This window comes from Mandrillus leucophaeus, unplaced genomic scaffold, assembly GCF_000951045.1.
Source record: "Mandrillus leucophaeus isolate KB7577 unplaced genomic scaffold, Mleu.le_1.0 Scaffold118, whole genome shotgun sequence".
Lineage (NCBI taxonomy): Eukaryota > Metazoa > Chordata > Mammalia > Primates > Cercopithecidae > Mandrillus > Mandrillus leucophaeus.
In genome coordinates, this window is record NW_012100098.1 from 1,941,920 (window position 1) to 1,965,186 (window position 23,267).

A 23,267-nucleotide genomic window follows, 5' to 3' on the forward strand; every position below is an offset into this window, starting at 1 on the left:
CTTTGGTGACTAACCAAGGCAACTTACCGCCCACTGACAGTAAGGAGCTGGGTCTCAGACCTCCATCTGACTGCCTGAGCCAAGCCTCTGAGCCTCACCACCTCTGCCCAGCCACCTCTGGAGAGAGTGGCAAGGTGGGCTGTGGCTGGAGGGCTCAGAGCCTGCTGGTGCCCAGGCAGCTCATCCCTCCCTAAGCACAGTTTCCCTAGACCTGCTGCAGGCCACCCAAGTGTGGGCTGTCTTGATGGCGATGTCCACTCTCTGATTGTCTTGTCTGCCTGTTTGTCCTGCCTGTGCGGAGTTGTCAGGACTCCTAGGGACAGAGAACAGATTGTGGGACTCCCTCAGTTCAGCTGCCGGGAAGCACTACCCAACAAGGGGTGTAGGCCTGTGCTGCTGTAGCTGATAGGAAAGGACTGCTGTGGATTTCACCATCTGTCAGCCGGCAGGGAGGAGGGGGGCCACCTGGGGAGCTCGTTCATGCTCAGTCTTTTGTTTTGTTTTGTTTTTGTTGTTGTTGTTGTTGTTGTTTTGTTGTTGTTGTTTTCTTTTTGGAGACAGAGTCTCTCTCTGTCACCCAGGCTGGAGTGCAGTGGTGTGATCTCAGGTCACTGCAACCTCCGCCTCCCGGGTTCAAGTGATTCTCCTGCCTCAGCCTCCCAAGTAGCTGGGACTACAGGCGCCCGCCACCACACCCAGCTAATTTTTGTATTTTTAGTAGAGACAGGGTTTCACCATGTTGGCCAGGCTGGTCTCGAACTCCTGACGTCGTGATCCGCCTGCCTCAGCCTCCCAAAGTGCTGGGATTACAGGCATGAGCCACTATGCCCAGCTTCATGCTCAGTCTTTTTAAGAGCAAGAACTTGGGAGTGGCTCACCACATCCACCTACGCACTGCTGGTCAGAGTTAAGTCGATAGACACACCTAGCTGCAAATAGGCTAATAAATGTAAGTTTACCTGGCTGACCTCATACTCAGCTAAAACTCTGCAATTTTAGATGGTTGGGGAACAAGTAGTCGCCACCTCCTCACTTCACCGTTTCAACTCATGCCTAAGATAATAGCATAAATATGTAAAATTTTGCCAGGAAAAATCCCAACAAAGTGATGACTGCAGGGCAGTACATTAAAAATATAAAGAACAGCAACTTGTAGTGTCAGAGAGCAAGGAAGTGCTCAGAAAATGAAAGGATCTCTAGAGACACAGGAACCAGCTTGAAAGAGCTCCCAGTGGTCACCACTGGGATAATGCTGAGCAACAAAATAAGTAGTATATACTGGATTACAACCCAAAGTATGCAATATACATAAGTCCATATTGGTGTAAATTGATTCAATAAATAGATGAGCACAAGAAACAGATCATCCTTACAGAAGAATTCCAAATAATATAAGTAGATAAATTCATCTCAGGAAGTGGAGGTTACTTCTTGCCCCCACTTGAGTGTGGGCTGGACTTATTCACTCACATTCCAAGAATACAGTAATGAAAGGAAAAAAATAGTAACTTTATGGTGGAGACACTTGGCAAACGCTGTCTAAACAAATCAGTTCCGGTTAACCTCACCAGTGATAAGTGATGTTAATATCATATCCCCCTGATACAATGTGATGATGAGGGCCCTTCGCCTCCGTTGTATTCCTCCCCAGCACCAAAAGTATTGGTGAGATATTTTTTAAGACTCTCTCAATATCGATTTTTCTGGTGTTTTGCTCACTCACTATTAGAATAATAAGTATGTTATTCACTCACTATTAGAAGAATAAGTATATATACTTATATATATACATATATATAGTGTGTATAGACACTTATATATGTATATGAAGATAATCCGCGTCCAGATTCTGTACCTTTGTTTCAGGGCCTTTGACGCTTTTCTGACTGGAAAAGACTTTTGGTTGTGACCTACTACATGCACATGTATATATCTGCAACAGAAATGTCCCCAGACAATCCCCACTGTATCACTCCTGGTGCACGATGATGTTTCTTTTCTATTCTAGTCTGTTTCGTTTGTTTTAGTGCTGGTCTCACCTGCCAATGAGCCTCTCCCTGGGACTCTGCCCCACGTGGCCTCATCTCCACCAAGCCCCACACACTGCCAAGACCCAGGGCTTCCGTGCTGGGACCCTCATTACCCAGAGATGGGATCCTTATTTGTGTCTCCACCCAGACACCACCCCTTCCGAAAGGCCTCCCCTGCCTACCCTGGCTAAACGCACACACCTCACCTATAACCCCATCATTCTCCGTCCCCTTACCCTCTTTCTGTGTCATTGTGGCACTGATCACAGCCTGCTCTTATGTCACATACACGTGCCATGTGTTCGCTTACTGGCTTTTCCCTGTCTAGAAAGTCAGCGGCATGAAACCAGGACTGTTATCTGTTTGGCTCCCTGCTGTGTCCTACTGCCTGGTGCACAGCAGCCACGAAATAAATAGCACTTCATTGTAGAATTCTCCAAGTTTCTAGATACAAGTCAAGAAAACATGACTTGACTAAACCTGGGACTTCCTTCCTTTTCCCTCCTAAGGATGGGCTCAGCCCTGGCTTCCCTGGCTGCTTACATGACAGCTCTGTTCTCTGCTGACTGCACCATCCCCGCCCCACCAGTGTGTGTGCAGCTTTTATGGAATAATCAGCCTCTCTGCTTGCGTGTGGCTATTCCTGCAGCCTTCTTGGCAACTTTTTTGTTTTTTTACCTTCCAGCAAGGATAAGCGAGGAAAGAAGAGTGGAGGAGGAGGAAGAGGAAGAGGAGGAGGGAGAAGGGGAGGAGAAAGACAAGGCTCTGGTTTTCCCCAGCACCATTTCTCTTGCACCAAAGAATTGTCACTCTTGGCCTTCAGGCTTCTACAAGCTCACCCAGTCCATATCCCTGACTTTGACATGCTCTGCCAGTGTCTAAATAATTTCTGCATAAAATGACTTAGGGGTTCTCTTTGACTACGTTCTGTAGCTCAGTGTTTTCTGACTGGGTACAGATTGCTCCTACCTCTTAAAAGCTGTACTTTTCTCCCCCTTTGGACCACTGTGGAGGGAAAGTTACTGTTAATTTACTAAAAATTATGGGCTCTAAAAGGGGGATTCAATTGTTAAGTAGAAAAAAAGAGGAATATAGCAGTGTGAGCAACATACACAGAATATTAATGCTTGTGTCAAAGGAGAAGGTGGAGAATATTATTTAGTTTTTGACTGGAAATACATAAAATGCACAGAAAATGTACAAACGAAATGATAGCATTGTTTCCCTCTGGAGAGTTCCTTGAAAGCAGAAAAACTTTATCGTTAGCTATTCTAAGCATTTAATCACCAACTAATTTGTCCATGCGGGTAGACAAGGAGGTAAATTCAAGTTGTGTTGAAGAAAAGAAAGCAGTTTGTCTCTAGGTACTTTGTCTGCTTATGGAAGGTGAGGACTGTGATATCATCTAGGGTGAAACTGTGGTGAAGTAGATGGAGGAAATGGATCTTTGATATTAAGGGCCATTTTAAGAACTTTATAAGCCCCAGAGACTCCTAGTTTTATTATATCAAATATATCAAAACACACTCATATCCTACATTAAATATAATATGCCCTGTAATTTTTTTTTTTTTTTTTTTTTTGAGACAGGGTCTCACTCTGTCACCCAGCCTGGAGTGCAGCGGCACCATCACGGCTCACTGCAGCCTCTACCTCCCGGGCTCAGCGATCCTCCCACCTCAGCCTCCTGAGTAGATGGGACTACAGCTACTCAGGAGGCTGAGTAGAGACAAGGTCCCACCATGTTGCCCAGGCTGGTCTTGAATTCCTGCGCTCAAGCGATCCACTATGCCCTGGCCTCCCAAAAGTGTGCTGGGTTTATGGGTGTGAGCCACCGTGCCTGGCCCTGACCTGTAAGTTTGAAAGGAACTTTATAATTTTGCTTTGGAAATTATTTGGCAATGAGTAATATTTAATTTACAATTGGGTAAGATTACTCACAAGTCACCATCTCTATCCAGGAATTCTAAGTGAGAAATTCTAACCCACAAAATTCTTTTCTAATGGAATAAATGTTTATAAGTACTAAATTTAGCAATTAATGAAGTTGACATAATGTTATATTTTACTGATATCTAATTAAACATTTATCAATTTTGTTTTACTGGGCTGCTTGTTTGTTTGTTTTTGTTTGTTTTTGGCATTTGGACCCAGTAACTTCTTTTTGGGTCCACAAGATAAAATGGCTCTATTGAAATGTGTCCCCCACCTGTTCTTCTGGAATCTCTACCCCAGGGTAAATGGGACTTTATTACCCTCCTGCCTCCCTCCAACCCCCCAGCCCCTCCCCAACTTTATCCAGTCAACTCTCTTCAGAAGTTCCTCATGCTCAACTTTTTCCTCTTTTATTCTTTACCCTTCTTCCTTTTCTCATCTTTCTTTGGCACCCAAAACGTTTCTGATAACACCTCGGCTCTTGGCGCTCTGAGTTCTATGAATGTGCTAATGCCCTCAATGGTTAATGACTCGCAGTCCAGGCAACTTGTTTATGTCTTTTCATAGTTCATTTTAATTGGGCCTTTTTAGAGATACAACACTTGAATTCAAAGGGCTCTCTTTAAGGATGTGAATTTAGGGCTTCGCTGTGGGAGATATTTCTAGGGAGGTGCAAAATCCTTTGGGAGTAAATTCCAGCAACAAAAAAAATCGTCTTCCCCTGGGAGCTCACAAATGAGCCGGGGAGGTAACACGTAGTGCATAACCAGGACATAAGGCAGACGGCACCATGAGCGACGCGTAGAGGGCGGCCTGTGGGGGCTTACAGCAGAGAGCTTGATTTCAGCTGCGGGAATCAGAGGAGGTTTCCTGGAGGAGGTGACATTTGAGTTGGACCCTAAAGGGTGAGTGGTTTGGAGCCCTGGTGCTTCTGGCTCACTCCTTCCCTTCTAACCAGCTGCTGTTCATGAGTTGCTCCAGCAGAGGGCAGGCATAGCAAAGACGGGAAGGAGAGTCCGATTCTTCAGCCCAGTCTTGGGTGGGGCTTTGCATGCCCAGAACTGTCTAGGCGGCTTTCTGGGTGTACTAAGTAGGGGTGGTAACTGAAACCTGGTGCTACCTGCCCGGGTGCCACCTCTCCATGGACACTAAGATGCCCTTTCTAGAGAAGTCAGGCCGGGCAGGTTTGGGCAGTCCAGCCTGGGGAAGGGGAGAGGATTGCCTTTCCGGGTTGCCATGGGAGCTTGTTCCCCACCCTCTCTAAGGAACTGGGAGCCGTGGTGTGGGTTGCTTTGGTGCTTAAAGTATTTCTCTGTCTAAGGTCAGATGAGACAATAATTCATGCTCAAGTGGTTTACTAAGGAAATATTCCAAGAAAATATTAGAAGGGAGTGGGGACAGCAGAATAGGGGAGGAGTAAATGCCAGGCAAGTGTCTGATTTGGGGAGAAGTCCCAGCATCGGCCTGATGCCTGAGGGAGCTCCAGGGGCATGCCTGGCAGCACAGAGTTTGCCCTCCCTCAGGGCAAAGGAACAGGGCTTTGTACTGCTGCACCCACCAGCGGCTGACTACGGCTGCCCCAGGGGGACGTCAACTGGCAGCCCCTTCCAGTTCTTGGTGCATCTGGGTGACGTGGCCCCAGGAGCCCATGCTTTATGTGTTGATGTGAGCCATCCACGGTGAACATACACAGCTGGAAAGGGGATCTGAGGACAGTTGAGTGTGGCTCTGACCGCCTTTGCTACTCTGTCCAAGGCCCCTTGTGTTTATCCAGTCTCCCCATGACCAAAGACTTTGTCCTGCAGACAGAACCACCACTGGGGAAACCCAGGAAGATTCCAGGCCCTCTTATCTTTTCAGAAGAGATCATTTCTGGTCTCTCATCACCTGCAGCGTTGCTCTTGGGAACCTGTATTTTTATTGCAGGAGTCCTCACCCCTGTCCCCAACTCCTCAAAATGCATCCCTTCAGAGTTCTCCACCCTCAGCTAATTGTCCGTTCAGGTACTGACGTTCCCCGTGGATGCATTAACGGCAGAGAGATGCTCTGACAGGCACTATGTTTTACCCAGCTCTCCCTTCTGTTACCACTCAAGTGGGAGCTCTCTGAGAGCAAGGGCTGTTTCTCATTCCTTGTCCAGGCCTGCCTGATGGAGTGAGTCTCTAAGTGCAGTTCCCAGACCTCCAGCATCAGGCTTATGTTAAGTGCTTCTTATAATCTTAACTTCCCTGCCAGCCCCCGCCCCATGACACACACAAAAGGGGTCTGGAAATCTGCCTCTTTCACAAACTTCCCAAGTAATTCTGGTGCTCATTAAAGAATGAGAGCCATGGCCCAAGCATTCAAGGGGCAAATGAGTGCTCCAGAGAACTTTCAGGAACCCCCATGGCCAACTCTCACCTTTGTCAAGCCACATCTCACCTTCTCAAGGAGCCCCACCCCCACTCCTGTGCTCCTGATCCCCTGTACCTATTCTACTCTTTCTACCATAGCATTATCACCTATTTATTATGTGTATTGCTTAGTCTCTCACCTTCCCGCATTAGAACATGAGCTCCATGAGGGCAGGGATCTTTGTTTGGCTGACTACTGTGTTCCAGTGCCTGGAATGCAGTATCCACACACCGTTGGTGTTCAAAAAACATGTGTTGCATGAATGAATGAAGTAATTGTGTGGAGAGGCATCAGGGTAACCGAAGACAAAGATCATTACAAATTATCCACTTATAAACTTCTTTGATTACAGACACTGCATTGTCTGTGCCCTGAGACTCCCCTCAGGTTCAATTACTTACTGGCAGGACTCACAGGACTCAGAAAAGTTGATATACTCACAGTTACGGTTCATTACAGGGAAAGGATACAGATGAACATCAGCAAAGGGACAAAGTAGGTGGTGACGTCCGGGAGAAATCAGGCTCAACCTTCTAGGTGTCCTCTCCCAGTGGGCCTGACAGGAATGCAGTTAAATCCCCAAAAATTACGCGTGTCAACACGTGCAAAATATTACCAATGAGGGATGAGCCTTGCTGTCCGGGGGTTTTATGTGGTGGCAGTATCCATATGACTTATTTTAGCCACTCAGTCTCTAGTTCCCCATGCTGCTGAGAGGTCAAACTGTTAGTGCACAGCCCAGGCAGGGCCTTAGGCATACAAAACCAGACATTCACCATAAGTCAGTTTATTAGCACAAACTGGTCAGACTGACACAGTGTGGCCTATGGTCTGGGGCATAGAAAAAAAGTCAACCAGGCAGGATCTTCCAAGGGCTCAAAGGTCATCTCCCAGGAGCCAGTCAAGGGCCCAGTTCTGAAGACAGGCCTTTCTTTGGAATGTGCAAGGTTTGAGCAACCCAGACCTGCTGTGTTAACCCTTTCCTGCACAGACACCAGTAAGCAGATTCTCAACATAGCCCCAACTGAGACTGTTCTGTAATTAATCTATGTGGTATTGGTCTGACTTCTCCCCAGACACTATTGTACCTAATTAGGATATACTTGCAGGCTAACTTACCTCAGGGTTGGGTCATATATTCATTTCACAGAGTCGATGAGCACGTACTGTGTGCTAGATGTGGTGCTTTACGGGGAATGTAAAAATGGACATGGCAGACATGGTCCCTGTCTCAGGAAGTTTAGTCCAGTCTAGTTACAGGTCAGTTCTTGGACTTTGGCATATGAAGGATTCTTTGGAGATAACAACCCACTCCAAGGGCAAGCAGGGAGAAGAGATGACTGTGGAGTGGAGATGATGAAGGTGCGGGAGAGAAAGCCTCTTCCCTTCATTAGCTCTGCCCTTTGAACCTTCAGCAAGCAGATCCTGTGGCTTGTCTGAGGCACTGGAGATTTGCTTGGAGCAAGGCTGCCTTCCAAGATAAAGGGCAGCCAGGAAAAACCTTAATGCTGTATCCGTATTTATTTATCAAATACTTACATGGCACCTACTATGTGCCGGATACCATTCCCGGCATTCTGCAGATATTATCTCACTGCCACGCCAAACCCCTGCCTGTAGCTCCTGGCACATTCCTGATGCTCTGCGGGCTGAGTGTCCTGGGGAGAGCAGCAAATGTCACCAGCCCTGCCCTCAGAACCTCTTTTGGCCCTTGTGCTTTCTTACTCTTATATGCCCATCCCATCCCAGGCTCATGCCCTCCTTTGCCTTGTGTCCTCAGGAATGCCCCGTGTTTTGCGAGCACACTCCCCTATGTTCTTGAGCTTTCCTGCTAACACTTCTGGAGCTTTGCTTTCACTGAAGCCTGACTTTCCCCAGGGTATACTGATGCTCAGCTCAGGTAATCGATGAGCCGTGACAGATCAGTCTGAAGTCTGAGAAGCAGGTGAGGGCAGCAGTAAGGATGGAAACAGGAATTCAAGAGGAAAACACCCAAGGGCAGATCAAGAGGTCCTAGAGTCCCTGAGACTCCCTCAGCAGAGCCAGCACCTCAGATTCTGTTCCTCTGCATCATTTCTGTATTTCAGCTCAGCAGCAGCTCTGCTCATACCCAAGAAATGCTTGTGGATTAAACACAGAGGCCCAGTCTCTGTGAATGCCACTGGGATGATATTTATGCACCATAAAATAAACGTTAAACACACTCTCTCTCTCTCTCTCGCTCTCTCTCTCTCTTTATATATATATATATATATTGCATTGTAGCAAAGTAATTTCAAATATATCATAAAATGACAGGGATGAAATGAAGTGACCTTCATTTCCTGCTTTTATAGAGAAGGAAACTGATACGAAACTGCGGAAGTGTCTTACCCAGGGTGGGTCATGCAGCTAGTGAGTGGCAGAGCTGGGATGAGGAGCTGAGATCGTGGCCAGATGGAAGTGGAGTTGGGACCCAGCAAAAGGCTCACCAGTGGTTGCTGGGCAGGCCTTGCTTTTGCCCCTCACCTGTACAGCTGAAGCTGAAAGGAAGTCCTCAGCATGCTCAGTACTGAGACAGCAAATCTCTCCTCTCCATGATGCCAACCTCAAGATGGAAGGGGGAGGTTGCCCTCAAATAAACTAGTGATATGTGTGGGCGGGTTTCCCCCCGAAAAATGTAGCAATTCCCCAGAATCCAGGCACAGGTTTTCTTTGTTGTTTTGTTTTGTTTTGTTTTGGAGACACAGTCATGTTCTGTCACCTAGGCTGGAGTGCGGTGGCACAATCATAGCTCACTGCAGCCTCAAATTTCCTGGGCTCAAGCGATCCTCCTGCCTCAGCCTCCTGGGTAGCTGGGACTACAGGTGTGTGCCACCAGGCTCAGCTAATTTTTAAATTTTTTTGGTAGAGATAGGGTTTTGCTATGTTGCCCAGGCTGGTCTTGAACTCCTGGGCTCAAGCAATCCTCCCACTTCAATCTCTCAAAGTGCTGGGATTCTCCAGGCATGAGCTGCCATGCCCGGCCGGGTTTTCTAAATTCCAATATATTTATTGAAGTTCCTATTTGTCTTAAAGTGCACTTGTACTATTCTCAAACATCAGGTAAACCTCTCATAGTAGGAACCCACTCTTTCTTTTCTCAATGTTGCGGTGCCTGGAGGAGGCCCTAGCCCAGCTTGGCATCTGTTGTTTTTTCTGGCCTGGGGAAACACTGAACTTCTCCGTAGAGGTTTTGTTCAATTCCTGGTGGCTGATGAAGCATCTGGGCTACTCCTACCTGGTTTTGGGGGTTTGGGGGGACAATGAGGGGACTCAGTCTGGCGGGGAGCTGGAGAGCCTGCTCAGGGATGCTTGATCATCTCTACTCAACCAAAACCCACGCAGTCCAAATCATCTCCTGCTGCAGCAAAACGGCACGCCCATTCCCTGCAGGCGGAGAACCCGTTGGTTCTGTTGGGGAAAGCAGTTAGTTCAAGAGTAGTATCAAGAGCTTTACAAATCGGCATATCCTTTAAACAAACAATTACCATTACCGAATCTAGTCTAAAGAAATGATGTGACAGAAAAACCTTTACTTACAAAGATGTTTGTCACAATCTTGATAACAGGCAATTAGAAATTAGTGCAGATGTCCAAAAATAGGGAATTGGTTCAATAAGTCATTGTGTATCCCTTGATGTTATCCAGTTATTAATAATGATGTTTGTAGTGACTTTTTGATGACATGATAGTGGCCAAAAAATCCAGATTCCTACCACAAAAAAAATGTGTAAGACAATTATGTGAGGTGGTGGATATATTAATTAGCTTGGTGTGGTGATCATTTCACAAGGTATACATATATCAAAGCATCTAGTTGTTCACTTTATGTGATTTTTGATGATTATAGTGTAATAAAGCTAAAAAAAATCAATTCAAGTGCTACATACAGCATGATTTTAATAATGTAAACAGAAATAAGCTCAGAAAATGGCTAGAAAGAAATGTATCAAGATGTGGTTTCCTTCAGTGGTAGAATCATGGATTTCGATTGTCTTCTTTTCATATTGTTAAACCTGATTGTTAGGCGGACGGCTCAGAAGGCCCCTGTGGTTCCATCCTGCGGTGCCCACACCTTTGTACACTCCCTCCCTTCGCGTGTGGGTGGAACCTGTAAGATGCAGCCAACAGACTGCAGCAAAGGCGATGGGATGCCACTCCGTGATTATGAACCTTACACAGCAAAGGTGAGGAGATTTTTCTGGTGTAATTACAGGCCTTCGTCTGTTGACTGTAAGTTAATCACAAGGGACATTATCTTAGTAGGGCCTGACCCAACCATGTGAGTTCTTGAAGAAAGGGTCCAGGAATAAGAGGTTCTCTCCAGAAGGGGTTTACCTGCTGTTTTGTTGTTTGTTTGTTTTGAGACAGGGTCGCTCTGTTGCCCAGGCTGCAGTGCAGTGGTGCAATCTCGGCTCACTGCAACCTCTGCCACCCAGGTTCAAGCGATTCTCCTGCCTCAGCCTCTGGAGTACTTGTGATTACAGGTGCCCACCACCACACCCAGCTGATTTTTGGATTTTCAGTGGAGACAGGGTTTCCCCATGTTGGCCCGGTTGGTTTTGAACTCCTGGCCTCAAGTGATCTGCCTGCCTTGGCCTTCCAAAGTGCTAGGATTGCAGGCATGAGCCACCGTGCCCAGCCTTACCTGCTGTTTGAGCATAGTACACGTGCGCTTAGAGAAATAAGAACTTCAAGAAATATTTTGAAATTTAGAAAGTCTGTGCCTGGATTCTGGGCCTCCAGAAGCTATCAGCCATGCCATGATGTGGCCATGGAGACCAGTGGTCTCTGAGAGTGGAGGGCCTCAGCCCACAGACGGAAAGATCTGAATTCTCCCAACAACTTCCAGAATCTTAGAAAAGGACCTCCAGCCTCTGAGGAGACAGAAGCCGCAGCTGACACCTTGACTGCAGCCCCTGAGAGACCCTCAGCAGAGGACCCTGTTGAGCCGCGCCCAGGCTCCCAATCCAAGGAAACTATGAGATAATAAAGGTGGGCTGGGCTCTGTGGCTCACGCCTGTAATCCCAACACTTTGGGAGGCCAAGGTGGGTGGATCACGAGGTCAAGAGATAGAGACCAGCCTGGTCAACATGATGAAACTCCTTCTCTACTAAAAATATAAAAATTAGCTGGGCGTGGTGGTGGGTGCCTGTAATCCCAGCTACGCAGGAGGGTGAGGCAGGAGAATTGCTTGAACCCAGGAGGCAGAGGTTGCAGTGAGCCGAGATCACGCCACTGCATTCCAGTCTGGTGACAGAGCGAGACTCCGTCTCAAAATAAAATAAAATAAAATAAAATAAAATAAAATAAAATACATACATAAATAAGTGTGTATTGTTTGAAGTCACTAAGGTTGTGGTAATTTTCTTACTACAGCAATAAGAAAATGAGTATCTTTATAGTTGTATTTGATATTACAATTTTGTGTACCTTCTAAGTATTTACAGTGCTGTCAATTAGAACTTCCTGCAATGGCGGAAATGTTGTCACCACTGCCATCCAATCCACCAGTCATTAGCCATATGCGGCTATGGAGCACCTGAAATGTGGCTGGTGGGACTCAGAAATGAAATTCTTTAAAATTTTATTTTAAATAGCCACATGTAGCTAGTAAATAGCATATTGGACAACAGTTCTGTACCTCGTTCTTACGATTTTTTAAAAAATTGGCCCATTTAACAAATTGCAGGTAAATGTCCACTTGGAAAGGAAATGGTGAGAAAATGATCACACCTAAGCAGGAGGCATCGAGGTACAGCAGGGACAGCATTCACTGGTCTTTTGGCCCTGAATACTCTTATCTCTAGAAAGGCAATAGCAATAACTGCCCTCAGTTTCAAGGGTCAGAGAAGATGCTGCATCTAGAAAGGATGCCATGAAGGAAGAAGCCAGGCCTTATCTCCCCTCTGGTTCTGGCCAAATTGAATGGAAGAGAAGCTGCTTTCTGGGAAACCTGGGTGCTTTCTGACCCTGAAAGCTCAGGCTAAGGAGACAGGAAGGATGAGCTCTTGTGTTCCGTGCTAGGGCCCCTGGAAGCTCTGCTCTCTTGTGCTGTGACTGTGGTTACAGCTGAAAGCTGCGTGTGTGCCTGTCGAAGGCACTGGCAGACACCTTTCTTTCTGGATGTGCTCTTCTGGCTGAGAACTGGGGAATCTTGGCTCCTGCCCAGGTGGAATCACACCACTTCAAGGCAGCTCATGGCCCTCAGGAGCTGGGGTGCGGGTGGCGAGAATCTCTTCCTGTGAATGCTCACAGCAGCCTCTCTGGGAGGGGGTGGTGGTGAAAGAACAGAATCGAGTGGGAAAAGCATAGTTATATTATAAAATAATTGTGGCTGGGTGCAGTGGCTCACGTCTGTAATCCCAGCACTTTGGGAAGCCGAGGAGGGTGGATCACCTGAGGTCAGGAGTTCAAGATTAGCCTGGCCAACACGTGGCAAAACCCCGTCTCTACTAAAAATACAAAAATTAGCCGGGCGTGGGAGCACACACCTGTAATCCCAGCTACTCAGGAGGCTGAGGCAGGAGGATCGCTTGAACCCGAGAGGCAGAGGTTGCAGTGAGTCGAGATCATGCCACTGTACTCCAGCCTGGGTGACAGAGTGAAGCTCTGTCTCAAAAAATAAAATAAAATAGTAATAATAATAATTGTATATTTGAATGATAAAAAGTTTACTTATTTTCCTAAGATACAGAAATTGAAGCTAGACAAAATCTCCTTGGCTGGTGGGGCAGGAGGCTCTGGGAGATAAATAAATGTGGTGGAGGCCAGGTGCGGTGGCTCATGCCTGTAATCCCAGCACTTTGGGAGGCCGAGGCAGGCAGATCACTTGAGGTCAGGAGTTTGAGACCAGCCTGGCTAACACAGTGAAACCCTAAAAATATAAAAATTAGCCGGGCGTGGTGGCAAGGGCCTGTAATCCCAGCTACTCGGGAGGCTGAGGCAGGAGAATCGCTTGAACCCGGGGGTGGAGGTTGCAGTGAGCTGAGATCACGCTGGGCTGCACCCCAGCCTGGGCGACAGAGCAAGACTCCAGCTAAAAAATAAATAAATAAAAAACAAATGTGATGGAAAAGAAAAAAAGAGCTTTGAAGGAGATCTGCTGCTTAATAACTGTGTGACCTTCAAAAAGTTACTTATCCTCTCTGAGACTGAGTGTCTTCATCTGTAATTATACCTACTATATAGTGCTCCACAAAATGTATATTTTATTTGAAACGATGTCTAGCCCAACAGCATCCACGTGCCATATCCAATTCCAGTCCTCTGGGGAGGACAGGAGCAATGGGCAAAAGGGAAAAGAAGCTGGCAGACTTGCTGGGCATGCACTGTGAGGGTCAATGTGAGCAGGAACCGGGGGAGATCTGGAGCTGGGGCTTGACAAGGAGAACGAGGCTCCCGAGCATTCCCTGACATGTAACGCCCTTAGTATGTTTATCCTGTGCAAGGGGAGAGATGGATGGGAGGAACCAGTAGTTGAAGATATAGGGAGGGGCTGTGCTGGAGTAGGCAGTGGGAAGTATGGGACCCAGAGGCAGAGGCTCGATTTCTTCCATTGCCTCTTCAAAGCAGGTGGTGAGATAACCATAGTGCGATGTCGGCAGTGAGCTATTTGTCATGGAGACAATGAAAGGCTGATCGGGAGGCCTAGACAGGCCTCTCCTCTCCTTCCTCTATGGGTTTTCATTTCCACCTTCCTGGTTGGGACTTTGCCCATGGGATGAAGACTCTGGTTCCAGGGATTTGATCTGCAAGGTCACGGTGTCGTCTGAGGGTGTGACTTATCTCTGCAGTAACATAATGCAGATGCTCTCTGGTTAGATTTTTCCAATAACTCATTAAAGGACAGGCAAAGCTGTGTCTGTGACCGAGTGATAAGATGAACGAAGCTGTCCCCTTCTCTGGGCAAGGGATTGAAGACTGTGTGAACCCTTTACTTTGGAACTTCATCAATGGCAATATGCCAGAGCCGGGCGAGCACTCAGGGACATGGGTACCAGCCTGCCCTAATAGGGTCCCTGAGGGTTTAGGTCCTGTAAGGGGCTTCTTCCTCCTGATGCTGCTGCCTCCAGCTCTCACCTGCTGGACTCCAGACTTCAGCTTGCCTGGACTCTCCTGGATGTCTCTGGTCCTAAGCATGGTTCCCTGGACTCATATCTGTCTAATCTTCCATCCTCGTCACACCTCTGTTGTTCCTGACTCACCACACCTAAGGCCCAGGGTGGATCCTGCCAAGCAATTCCTGCCCTCATTATAGACTCAGGGAATATGGGAAGACAGCTTAGAAACCATCTCAGTCTGTCCCCTCATAAGGAAACTGGAGTTCAGAGAAGCAAACTGAAGCTAGTAATGAGCAGAGTGAGGACCAGAACCAGAACTGTCTCTTGACTTGCCCCGGCCAGGGCTGTGTGACAATCATTAGCCTAGGGGTCCCTTACAAAGACTCTCTGCACTGTGTATTGGTGAGACCAGCCTCCTCCTCACTGTAATGTACTCATTTCTGTTGCTTCTTTCTGGACTGGAAACTCCTGAGTTGTTCACCACTGCGGCCTGAGTGTCAGGGATGGGGGCTGGCACAAAGCATGTGCTCCATCATTATTTATTGATTCAATAGACAAGTCAGTGTAGATATGGCAAAACCAAATACCCAGCTCTCAAAGTGGTCTTCTGGGCCTAGAAAATTAGACCAGCTGGACCAGTATGGTCATAACAGTGATGTATATTTAAGCACAAATGTGCTTTGGACTCAGACAGACCTAGGTTGGAATCTTAGCTCTGCCATCTACTGGTTGTACATCATACAAATACTTAACTGTTCTTAACCTCAGTTTCCACACCTGCAAAAAAGGAATCACAATGCCTACTGTCGTGAGGGTTAGATGAATTATGCACTTAAAGTACAGCATTTGGCATATCCCGAGCACTCAAAGCGTATTAGAGATGACACTCATTGCCGGTCCTACCCACATCTCCATCTAAGAGCAGCCCTCATTCACAGCCTCTGCCATCTGCCTGACCCTGACACTGGCCACATCTGATTGGACCTGGGTGGAGAATTAGCAGTAAGGGTCAACCTGCTTGGTCCTCTTTGTGGGACCTGGGCCTTCCAGGCCATGGCCACCTTGCAATGAACTCTCTCCCTTTAACCCATTGGAGAAATCTTGACACCTTAGCTGTGGGAATCCATTGGCAGAGGGTGCCTCAATGTGGGGGGAAAAGGCTCTTGACTCCTAGATCAGGGAAAACAGCTCAGCACTGCTGCACTCAGGTCCCCCATGAGCCAATGCCATCTGCAAACAGGGGTGTTGGCCCACTGCAGGGTGGAGTGGCACAACATGTGGGCAATGGGTGGTGGAGCCGGTGGCAGCACAGGGTCTTGCTAAGCAGTGGGGATGACACAGAGAGCTGGAACTGGAGCCTGTAACAAGGAGGTCAGACATTCCGCCCTAGGGACTTTTAAGAGAGTCTGGAGGTCCTACGATCGCAGCTGGAGGCGGGACAGTCATGAAAATAGTTTCCTGTGTTCTTATGAAACTCTGTTTTTAACCTAGACCCACGAAACCTGGGTCCCATGTCACTCAAAGATCCAGCCTCCGAGCAGTGGGGACTCCAAGTGCTGAGGCCCTCATCCACCCGCTGGGCCTCAGCCACAGCCAGCCTCATCCCACCCATGCTTTCTTCCCCGCACCCGTCTGCTCCCTCCTCCTAACGAAGACATCTGTTCCCCACCCACTCCTTCGTCACCACCCTCCCATCTCTCATTCTGCTCCCAGGCAGTGTCTGTCTGCAGTGCCCTCTCTGTCCCTGTCTTGAAGTCACGGGCCCTCAAGTCCATCCTCCCACACGTGCAGCTTCCTGGCATCCTCAACCCTGGGTACTTGCTGGTCCCAGGGCAGCCAATTCCATTCTTGGACAGCATTAGCTGTGAGTTCCTCACACTGAGCCCAAATCTGCCTCCCAGAAGATAAGTTGGTCTTGGTTACATCCTCTGGAGCTCTGTCAAATGAGCTTAATCTTTATTTCACATGACAGCTTTTCTCTCAGATGCATGACATCAGGGTGCTGTTTTACTCCACCTGCGCTTCCCCCACGGCCAGTCACTCATGGGCTCCAAGTCTGTTCTTTCTTCATTTGTCTCCTTACCTTCCCTCTTCCTCTCCATTGCCACTGCCCTGCCGTGGCCTAGCTACATCAAGTTTTTCCCTCCTCCAATTCTTCTCCCTCACTGCTACAAGATGAATTTTTCTAAAATGCCAATGAGCACACATGATGGTGCCTTAGAGCTTACAGGATAGTCCCCACCTCATAACCTGGCATTTAAGGTCTTCTTTCCCAGGTCTCCTATTTTAAGCACAATTACTTCCTCATACAAAACCCTTAACTGCAAGCAAACCAGTCAATTCACTGTCATCCCGCCTGTGGGACCCAACCTATAACTTCTTTTCCTCCTCCCACCCTGTCTTCTCTTTGAAGGCCTTCCTGTCTCTGAAAGAGTCCCTTCCCTGATGCTACAGAACCCACAGGCCTCACCACTGTGCTTTGCATATACCATCTCGTTTCTGATGTGAGTTCAGTTGTGGAACCTCAGAAAACTCATTTCACCTCCATGCCCTTCAAAACTCATGTCCTCAAACATGAATTTTGAGGACAGTGATGAGATACATCCAGCTGACATGACTCCCTGAATCTCTTTGCCATTTCCTTCAACAAGTCCTCCTCAGGGCAAGCTTTGGGTTTCTCTGTTTTTCCAGCAGCCTCTGAATAGACCATAGTGCTCTCTGTGGGGGTCTGACCACTGTCAGGTAGAGTGAAACCACGGTTTCCCTGAACACGAGGTAGGGAAAGGGATGCAATAAATTATGATGTGACAATTATTTATTTAAATTACCAAAATATTTCATCAGTGCTTGAGTTCTTCACATCTTAATGAGTCCTATGTTCTTCCTGGGAAAACTTTTCCAGGATTGCTCAGGAGCAGGGATGACTTTCTTTGCTCATTCATTAAAAAAAAAAAAAAAAAAAAAAGTGGCATATCTACCAAATCCTGTGAATACTTTCTGGAACAAATTCTAGAATGTGAATTTGTTGAATTGTTCCAGAAGAAGAATTTGAATTCTTATTCATTTTCTCAACTTCTCTTGCTATTTACAAGTGATGTAACTGGTATGTTCTCTAATTTCACATTTCTCTACTGTTTTATTTTTCAATACGCCCTTTAACTTACATATCAGGTATGTGTTTTAGAAGCAGCCTTCATAGTCACAATCCCGTAGTCAGACCCCTTAACGGAGTCAGTAGAGAGGGGAAGCTGAGAGCACAGATTCAAAACAAACAAACATGGCTTCACCCTGGGCTCTGCCACTTACCAGCTATGTGAACTTCAGTGACTTATTTACCTTTTTGAGCTTCAGTTTCCTCATCTGTAGAAGGAACAGTACCCATTGCATGTATGGTGAAGATTAGATCAGAGAAGAGTATTTGTGACATGCTTATCTCACACACACACACACACACACACACACACACACACACACACACAACCAGGTGCTGTCCACTACTGCCAGTGATTCTCTCAGTGAAGTGCTTCAACCCTGCATGATAGGTTATGAAATGCCCAAAGCAGGCCTTTGATGATGATGACTGTGATGATGAAACATAAAACTAGACATGGAGGCCCCTGTGACTCAAAACTAGTGCTGGAATCCCACAGCTCAACATTACTAGAAAACTGTTTTACTACTGTTTAGCCTGGGTAGTGAAGGCCAAGGCATTTACTCCTTGTCCACTATGGCTATTAGTGAAATCTGGTGATGATAATGCATTGTGTAATTTCTGAGAGAGTGGAGGGGCTTTGGGACTGTGGTAATAATAATAGACAAATGGTCACTACCCTTTAGGGGTATTGACCATAGCACTATTTCCACTCCCACCCTCCAGTCCCTCCATATACACCAAAGATCAATGGCCAAATAAAGTACTAATGATCTTCCTACCAGGCAAACATTCCCTAACTCCAGATGAAAGGTGGAAGTTGTGCTGGAGAACTTGGCGTAGACTAGGAGCCCGAGCAAACTCTCTCTTCCTGTGAGTTAATACCTATAACCACACAGACAAAGGCCACAGTGACTATGCCTCCTTTCCCCTGGACTCTAGGGGTCAACTCCACCACACAGCTGCAAATCCAAGCATCACAAGGGCCAGAGGAGGGAGGGCCTGCTGCTACCAGAGGAGGCTCAGAGGGCACATGGAGAGGAGCCTGCCTTAGCATGCGTGTGAATTCACTGACTCTTCCTTATTGACCCTATAAAGTAGGTAGTATTATCACTCCCATTTTGCAGGTGAAAAAACTGAGGCATAGATGAAGCAAGTAGCCCAAGGGCATACAGCTATGGGGGCAGAGCTGGGACTTGAACTCAGGCAAATTTGTTCCTGATTGGCTTGTTATATATGATACACCATCTCTTGCTAAAGGCCTCAATCATGCCTTCAGCCTCTGGACAGGGAGGCTCTGTGCTTCCCTCTGTCTGTGAGCACGGACATCACAAGCAAGCGTGACCATGGAAAGCGTGCTCTGTCCAGGGAGCGACGCAGTGACTTGCAGGTTGTTCTTCTAAGTATGTGCCTGTGTGTCCAAACCAAACTAATGGGTCCAAACCAATTAGACACAAGCAAAATTAATTAATTAAACACAAGTAAAAGGTAAAAGGGGTAATTCTGTAGCCAGGTCTGTAACCGGGGAACAGCCTTTGGACATCACTAAGACAACTAGACACATCATTACTATGTCTCTCTGCCCTTGTTTCCTTCTAGGGGAAATGAAGTCGCAACCCTGACAAGGAACACCCTTCACCTGCCATACTCTTTATCACTTGACTCTCACTCTTCCCCAGTTGGCCCAAAGGTGGCTTCAGTCCCAAAGGCCCCTAACCCATAGGCTGGCCAGGGACCTACAGTGTGGCCTGCTGAGAAATGACAAGCAATTGCATTCTCAGTCTTGGGAATCTCACTTTGGAAATACAGAGGCAATGAAGCTGTGAAGAGTGGGGGTTGAAGCAGAAAGAATCTGGAGGTGGTTAAGGCTGTGATAGTCTAGGCAGGAGAAACTGACATTGTAGCAGAGCTCAGTATTGTAGAGTGGAGAGCTGGAAGTGAAGCAGACACAGAAGAGCCTGGTCAAGGCAGAGAAGCAACATTATGGCAGCTGACCTTCAATCCTGCCTGCAAAGAAGAATCATCTGGAGAGGGTTTCACAGATATTGGCACCTGGCTCCCCTCCAGAGAGTCTATGTAATTGGTGTAGAGTGGGACTCAGGTACTGAAGGGTTAGAAATCTCTCCACTGACCTTCAGAGGAGTTCCTTGGCCTCCCAGCATCCCTGCTGCTGAGGTTCGTGGCCCTCTACACTCTGGCTCCAGCTCTGCAGAGGCCCCGTAGTGCAGGTTCTCCTGGGTCCACTGGCAGTCACTGTGGGACATGTAATCACTCGCAACTCCTGCCTATCCTTTGATAACAGAACCCTGATTTTGTACAAGTATTAGAGTCGCAAAATGGTTAAGGAAGATGGGCCCAACCCCACAGGATTGCGTCTAATGGGTCCAAACCAAACATGATAATCCCATCCACATTTTCCCATCTTAGAGATGAGTATGTGATTCAGTTCTAACCAATGACATGGGAGGAAAGTGGCCTTTTGGGAAAGATTTTCCCCTTTTTAGAGAGAGAATGGGGGAAGCTAGAAAACCCCCTCACCCTATCTGCATTTGGAAGTTGTGCTGCAGATGTGACACCTGGAGCTTCAGGAGCCGTTTTGTGACTATGAGGGGGAAAGCCCAAGAGAACTGCAGAGAAGCTGACCAGAGCCCTAACAGGATTACTGCTGAATTAACCAACCCAGGAATCACCTACCTCCGAATTTTTTATTGCTTACTATGTGCTTACCATGAGTCAGGTGCTGTTCTAAGCACTTTTCCCTGATCAATTAATGGAATCTTTAACAACCCTGGGTGTGAAAATGACACATGTCATCTCTCTGCCCCATGCCCGAGCCCCTCCACAGTCCCAGGCATCAGAACTGGCTTCTGTTTCCTGCAGGAGCGGCCTTCCCATACTCTACTCAATGCGATCTAAGCGTGTCTCTCTGTGAGGCAAAGGGCATGATGTGCGTACTTCTGGGGTAAAGAATAGCCAAAAGATAGCAAAAAGCCTCAGAAGTAGCGAGCTCTCTGTCTGTAGGCCACAGGCCGTGCTGGCACTGGCTGTGTAATAAATGTCCACGTGGCGCCACATGTTCAGGACGTTCTCAGTGGGTGCCTTTCTTGGCACTCAATAAAGCTGCTGCTGGGCTCCCCCACTCTTTCCTTTCACCCCCTCACTGCCCGCTCTACTCTCACTCCATTGCTTCCCTCTCCGCCTCTTCTCTAAGTCTCCAACAATGGGATATGAGAGGAAGAGAAACACAACACGCCTCCCCCACCCAAAAAAGCCAACTCTGGAGTGACTGCAGATTTTTAAAATCTGAATTTCTAGGCGGAGTCCCTAAATATTAACAGGTACTCTCATCAGCCTGTTGTATCTTCAGAATGAGCTTTCTTTTCAGGCTGTGCTGCTCCCCCAACATAAGCTTAGCCATCCCATGAGAGAGGCCCTGACAGCCTCCTTCACGCTCTGCACAGGGAGATGCACACATCCCTCCTAGGGCACTCTCAGCAGTCACCACGCCTTTCTTCCCCCATCTTCACTCTCTCATTCACAAGCTCTGAAATTGGTCAGCATTGGCTCAGCCCCTTCATTTGGACTCAAAGAACACCACAGGTGCAAACAGTTTATACAGACTTTATTTTTCACCCATTGAGGTGAGCACACAAAAATCTGGGCAGGCAGAGGTCTATGAGATGCGGTGTCACAATTACCTGCCCTGGTTCACAGACACAGACCATGAGACTTGGTGGTGAGGGAAAGGGGTCTTGTTCTTACCACAAATTGCTATGGGATTATCACAATGACACATTTATTCCTGGTTCTATTTACATCATGGAGTGTGGAGAGGGTACATTTCTTACACTAAAAATATATACTTTGGAATCTCTAAAACAAAAATATCTCTATCTCTACATAAGACCCACTAGAAAGAAGAACATAGAAAACAAGGGAAATGTACCAGCACCTCGAGTTGTCCCCTTCTGAGGGAAGGTTGCTGTTCTCCATCTGACACCATGAGCTTGGAAGGGCAGCCAAATCTAACCAATCAGACAGACAGACACAGATAAACAAGAGGGAGGCTTTATGATCCTGGAGGAGTGAATATAGGGGGAAAGGAAAGAGGAGGAGGATTTTGGCCTCTTCTACAGAAGGAGTAATTGCACAATCAGGTTGGTGCTTCTGTTTCCAGCATTATTGCACATGTGAAAAGCCTGCATGTTGAAGTCAATTGCAAACCTGCTAAGCGAAGCCCAAGCTCCGCTGATTTCTGCTGGGCTCAGAAAAGTGCCGTGGGTGGGTTCTCTCTCTCAAGAAATATTAATGCCATCAGCTAGAAGAAAAAGTTCTGTATTCTCCAATGCTGAAACTGGGTTAGGTTTAAGAAAAATGCTCTTCCTTTTCTCTTCAGAAGGATCAGAAACCATTCCCTTCCCTTTGAGCACAGAATCTGCTAAAAGAATTATGCCTATGGATGAATCATTCCATTTTCTGAATTTACTTATTGAAAAGGTTCACATAACACTCCTTTTCCTCTTTTCACACTTCAAGCAGTAATATAGTTCCTTTACATCTCTTTTGGTTATGAATATTACCCTTCTTTCTGATGAAAAGATGCTAACTGACTCAACTGCCCATTCTCTATAATTAATATTAAGAGACCAAGGGAACCAAGAATCATAAAGGATAGGCTTAGTAGAAAATCATTTCTATTTGGCTTTGAAATGTGCTCTTCTGCTTAAACTGAAATATGGATGAAACTGAAGGCTTGAGAATTCTTAGTGCCTCACCCTAAATAGGGGAAATAACCATAAAGTCCCCTTTCAAAAAAGCCCTGGGACTGTCCAACTCCTCACCATTCTCACCACCCCCAGCTGGTGGTGGTTTTAGGACCTCTGACCAAGAAATTCTTTCCTCCAAAGAACTTGACAGACTGAGGAAAAGGCAGAACAGAGAGGAGAAAGGGGTGATTGAAAAAGCTGAGACAGTAAAGGAGGGAGGAACTTGGATGATGTCTCATTTGGCCATTTCGGGTCTGCTTAAAGGACTTCTTCTACCTAATGGGAGGCCTAACACCTATGACCAGAAGAAAGTCAAAAAGGCTGAAGTTCAGTGCAAGATTCCTGGATGCCCTGCTAGGATGTGGCTTGGAAACCTGAGAAGTTCAAGGAAAATCCGGGAACAAACTGGCAAAAACAACTGTTTAAAGTCCTGGAAGCAGGTGCTAACTCCCTTACAAAATAAAGTTAGAAAAGCTGATAAAGCGACAGAGAGAATATAGTGATAGTATTTCTGATGCTCATAGAAAAAGCCAGGGGCTCTGGGGCCAAGCCTGCTCCTGTGTTTCAGGAAAACTAGAGATTCAGAACTTGGACATTGAAATCAATAGAGAAGATGCAGGGAGAATTACGAATTCCTTTACTAAGGGGGAAGTCTGGAGAGTTGAGTGGGTAGAAAATAAAGCAGGACTAAGAACTATCTTTTTTGTACAACCAGAAACTATAGGTTCCCCAAGCCAGAGACTTCTTTTTTTTTTTTTTTTTTTTTCTGAGACAGAGTCTCGCTCTGTTGCCCAGGCTGGAGTGCAGTGGCCGGATCTCGGCTCACTGCAAGCTCCGCCTCCCGGGTTTATGCCATTCTCCTGCCTCAGCCTCCCAGGTAGCTGGGACTACAGGCGCCCGCCACCT

At 47.0% G+C, this 23,267-nt stretch overlaps 1 protein-coding gene across 1 annotated transcript in view; it reads right to left on the reverse strand.

Annotated features, from left to right (window-relative positions):
- Positions 1–21,200: 21,200 nt before the first annotated feature.
- SLC4A8 (solute carrier family 4, sodium bicarbonate cotransporter, member 8) overlaps positions 21,201–23,267 on the reverse strand; it is a 129,018-nt gene continuing 126,951 nt past the window's right edge. The window contains exon 26 of the mRNA XM_012002467.1: positions 21,201–23,105. The gene's annotated coding sequence lies outside the window, so the exon portion shown is untranslated. The remainder of the gene's footprint in view (positions 23,106–23,267) is intronic.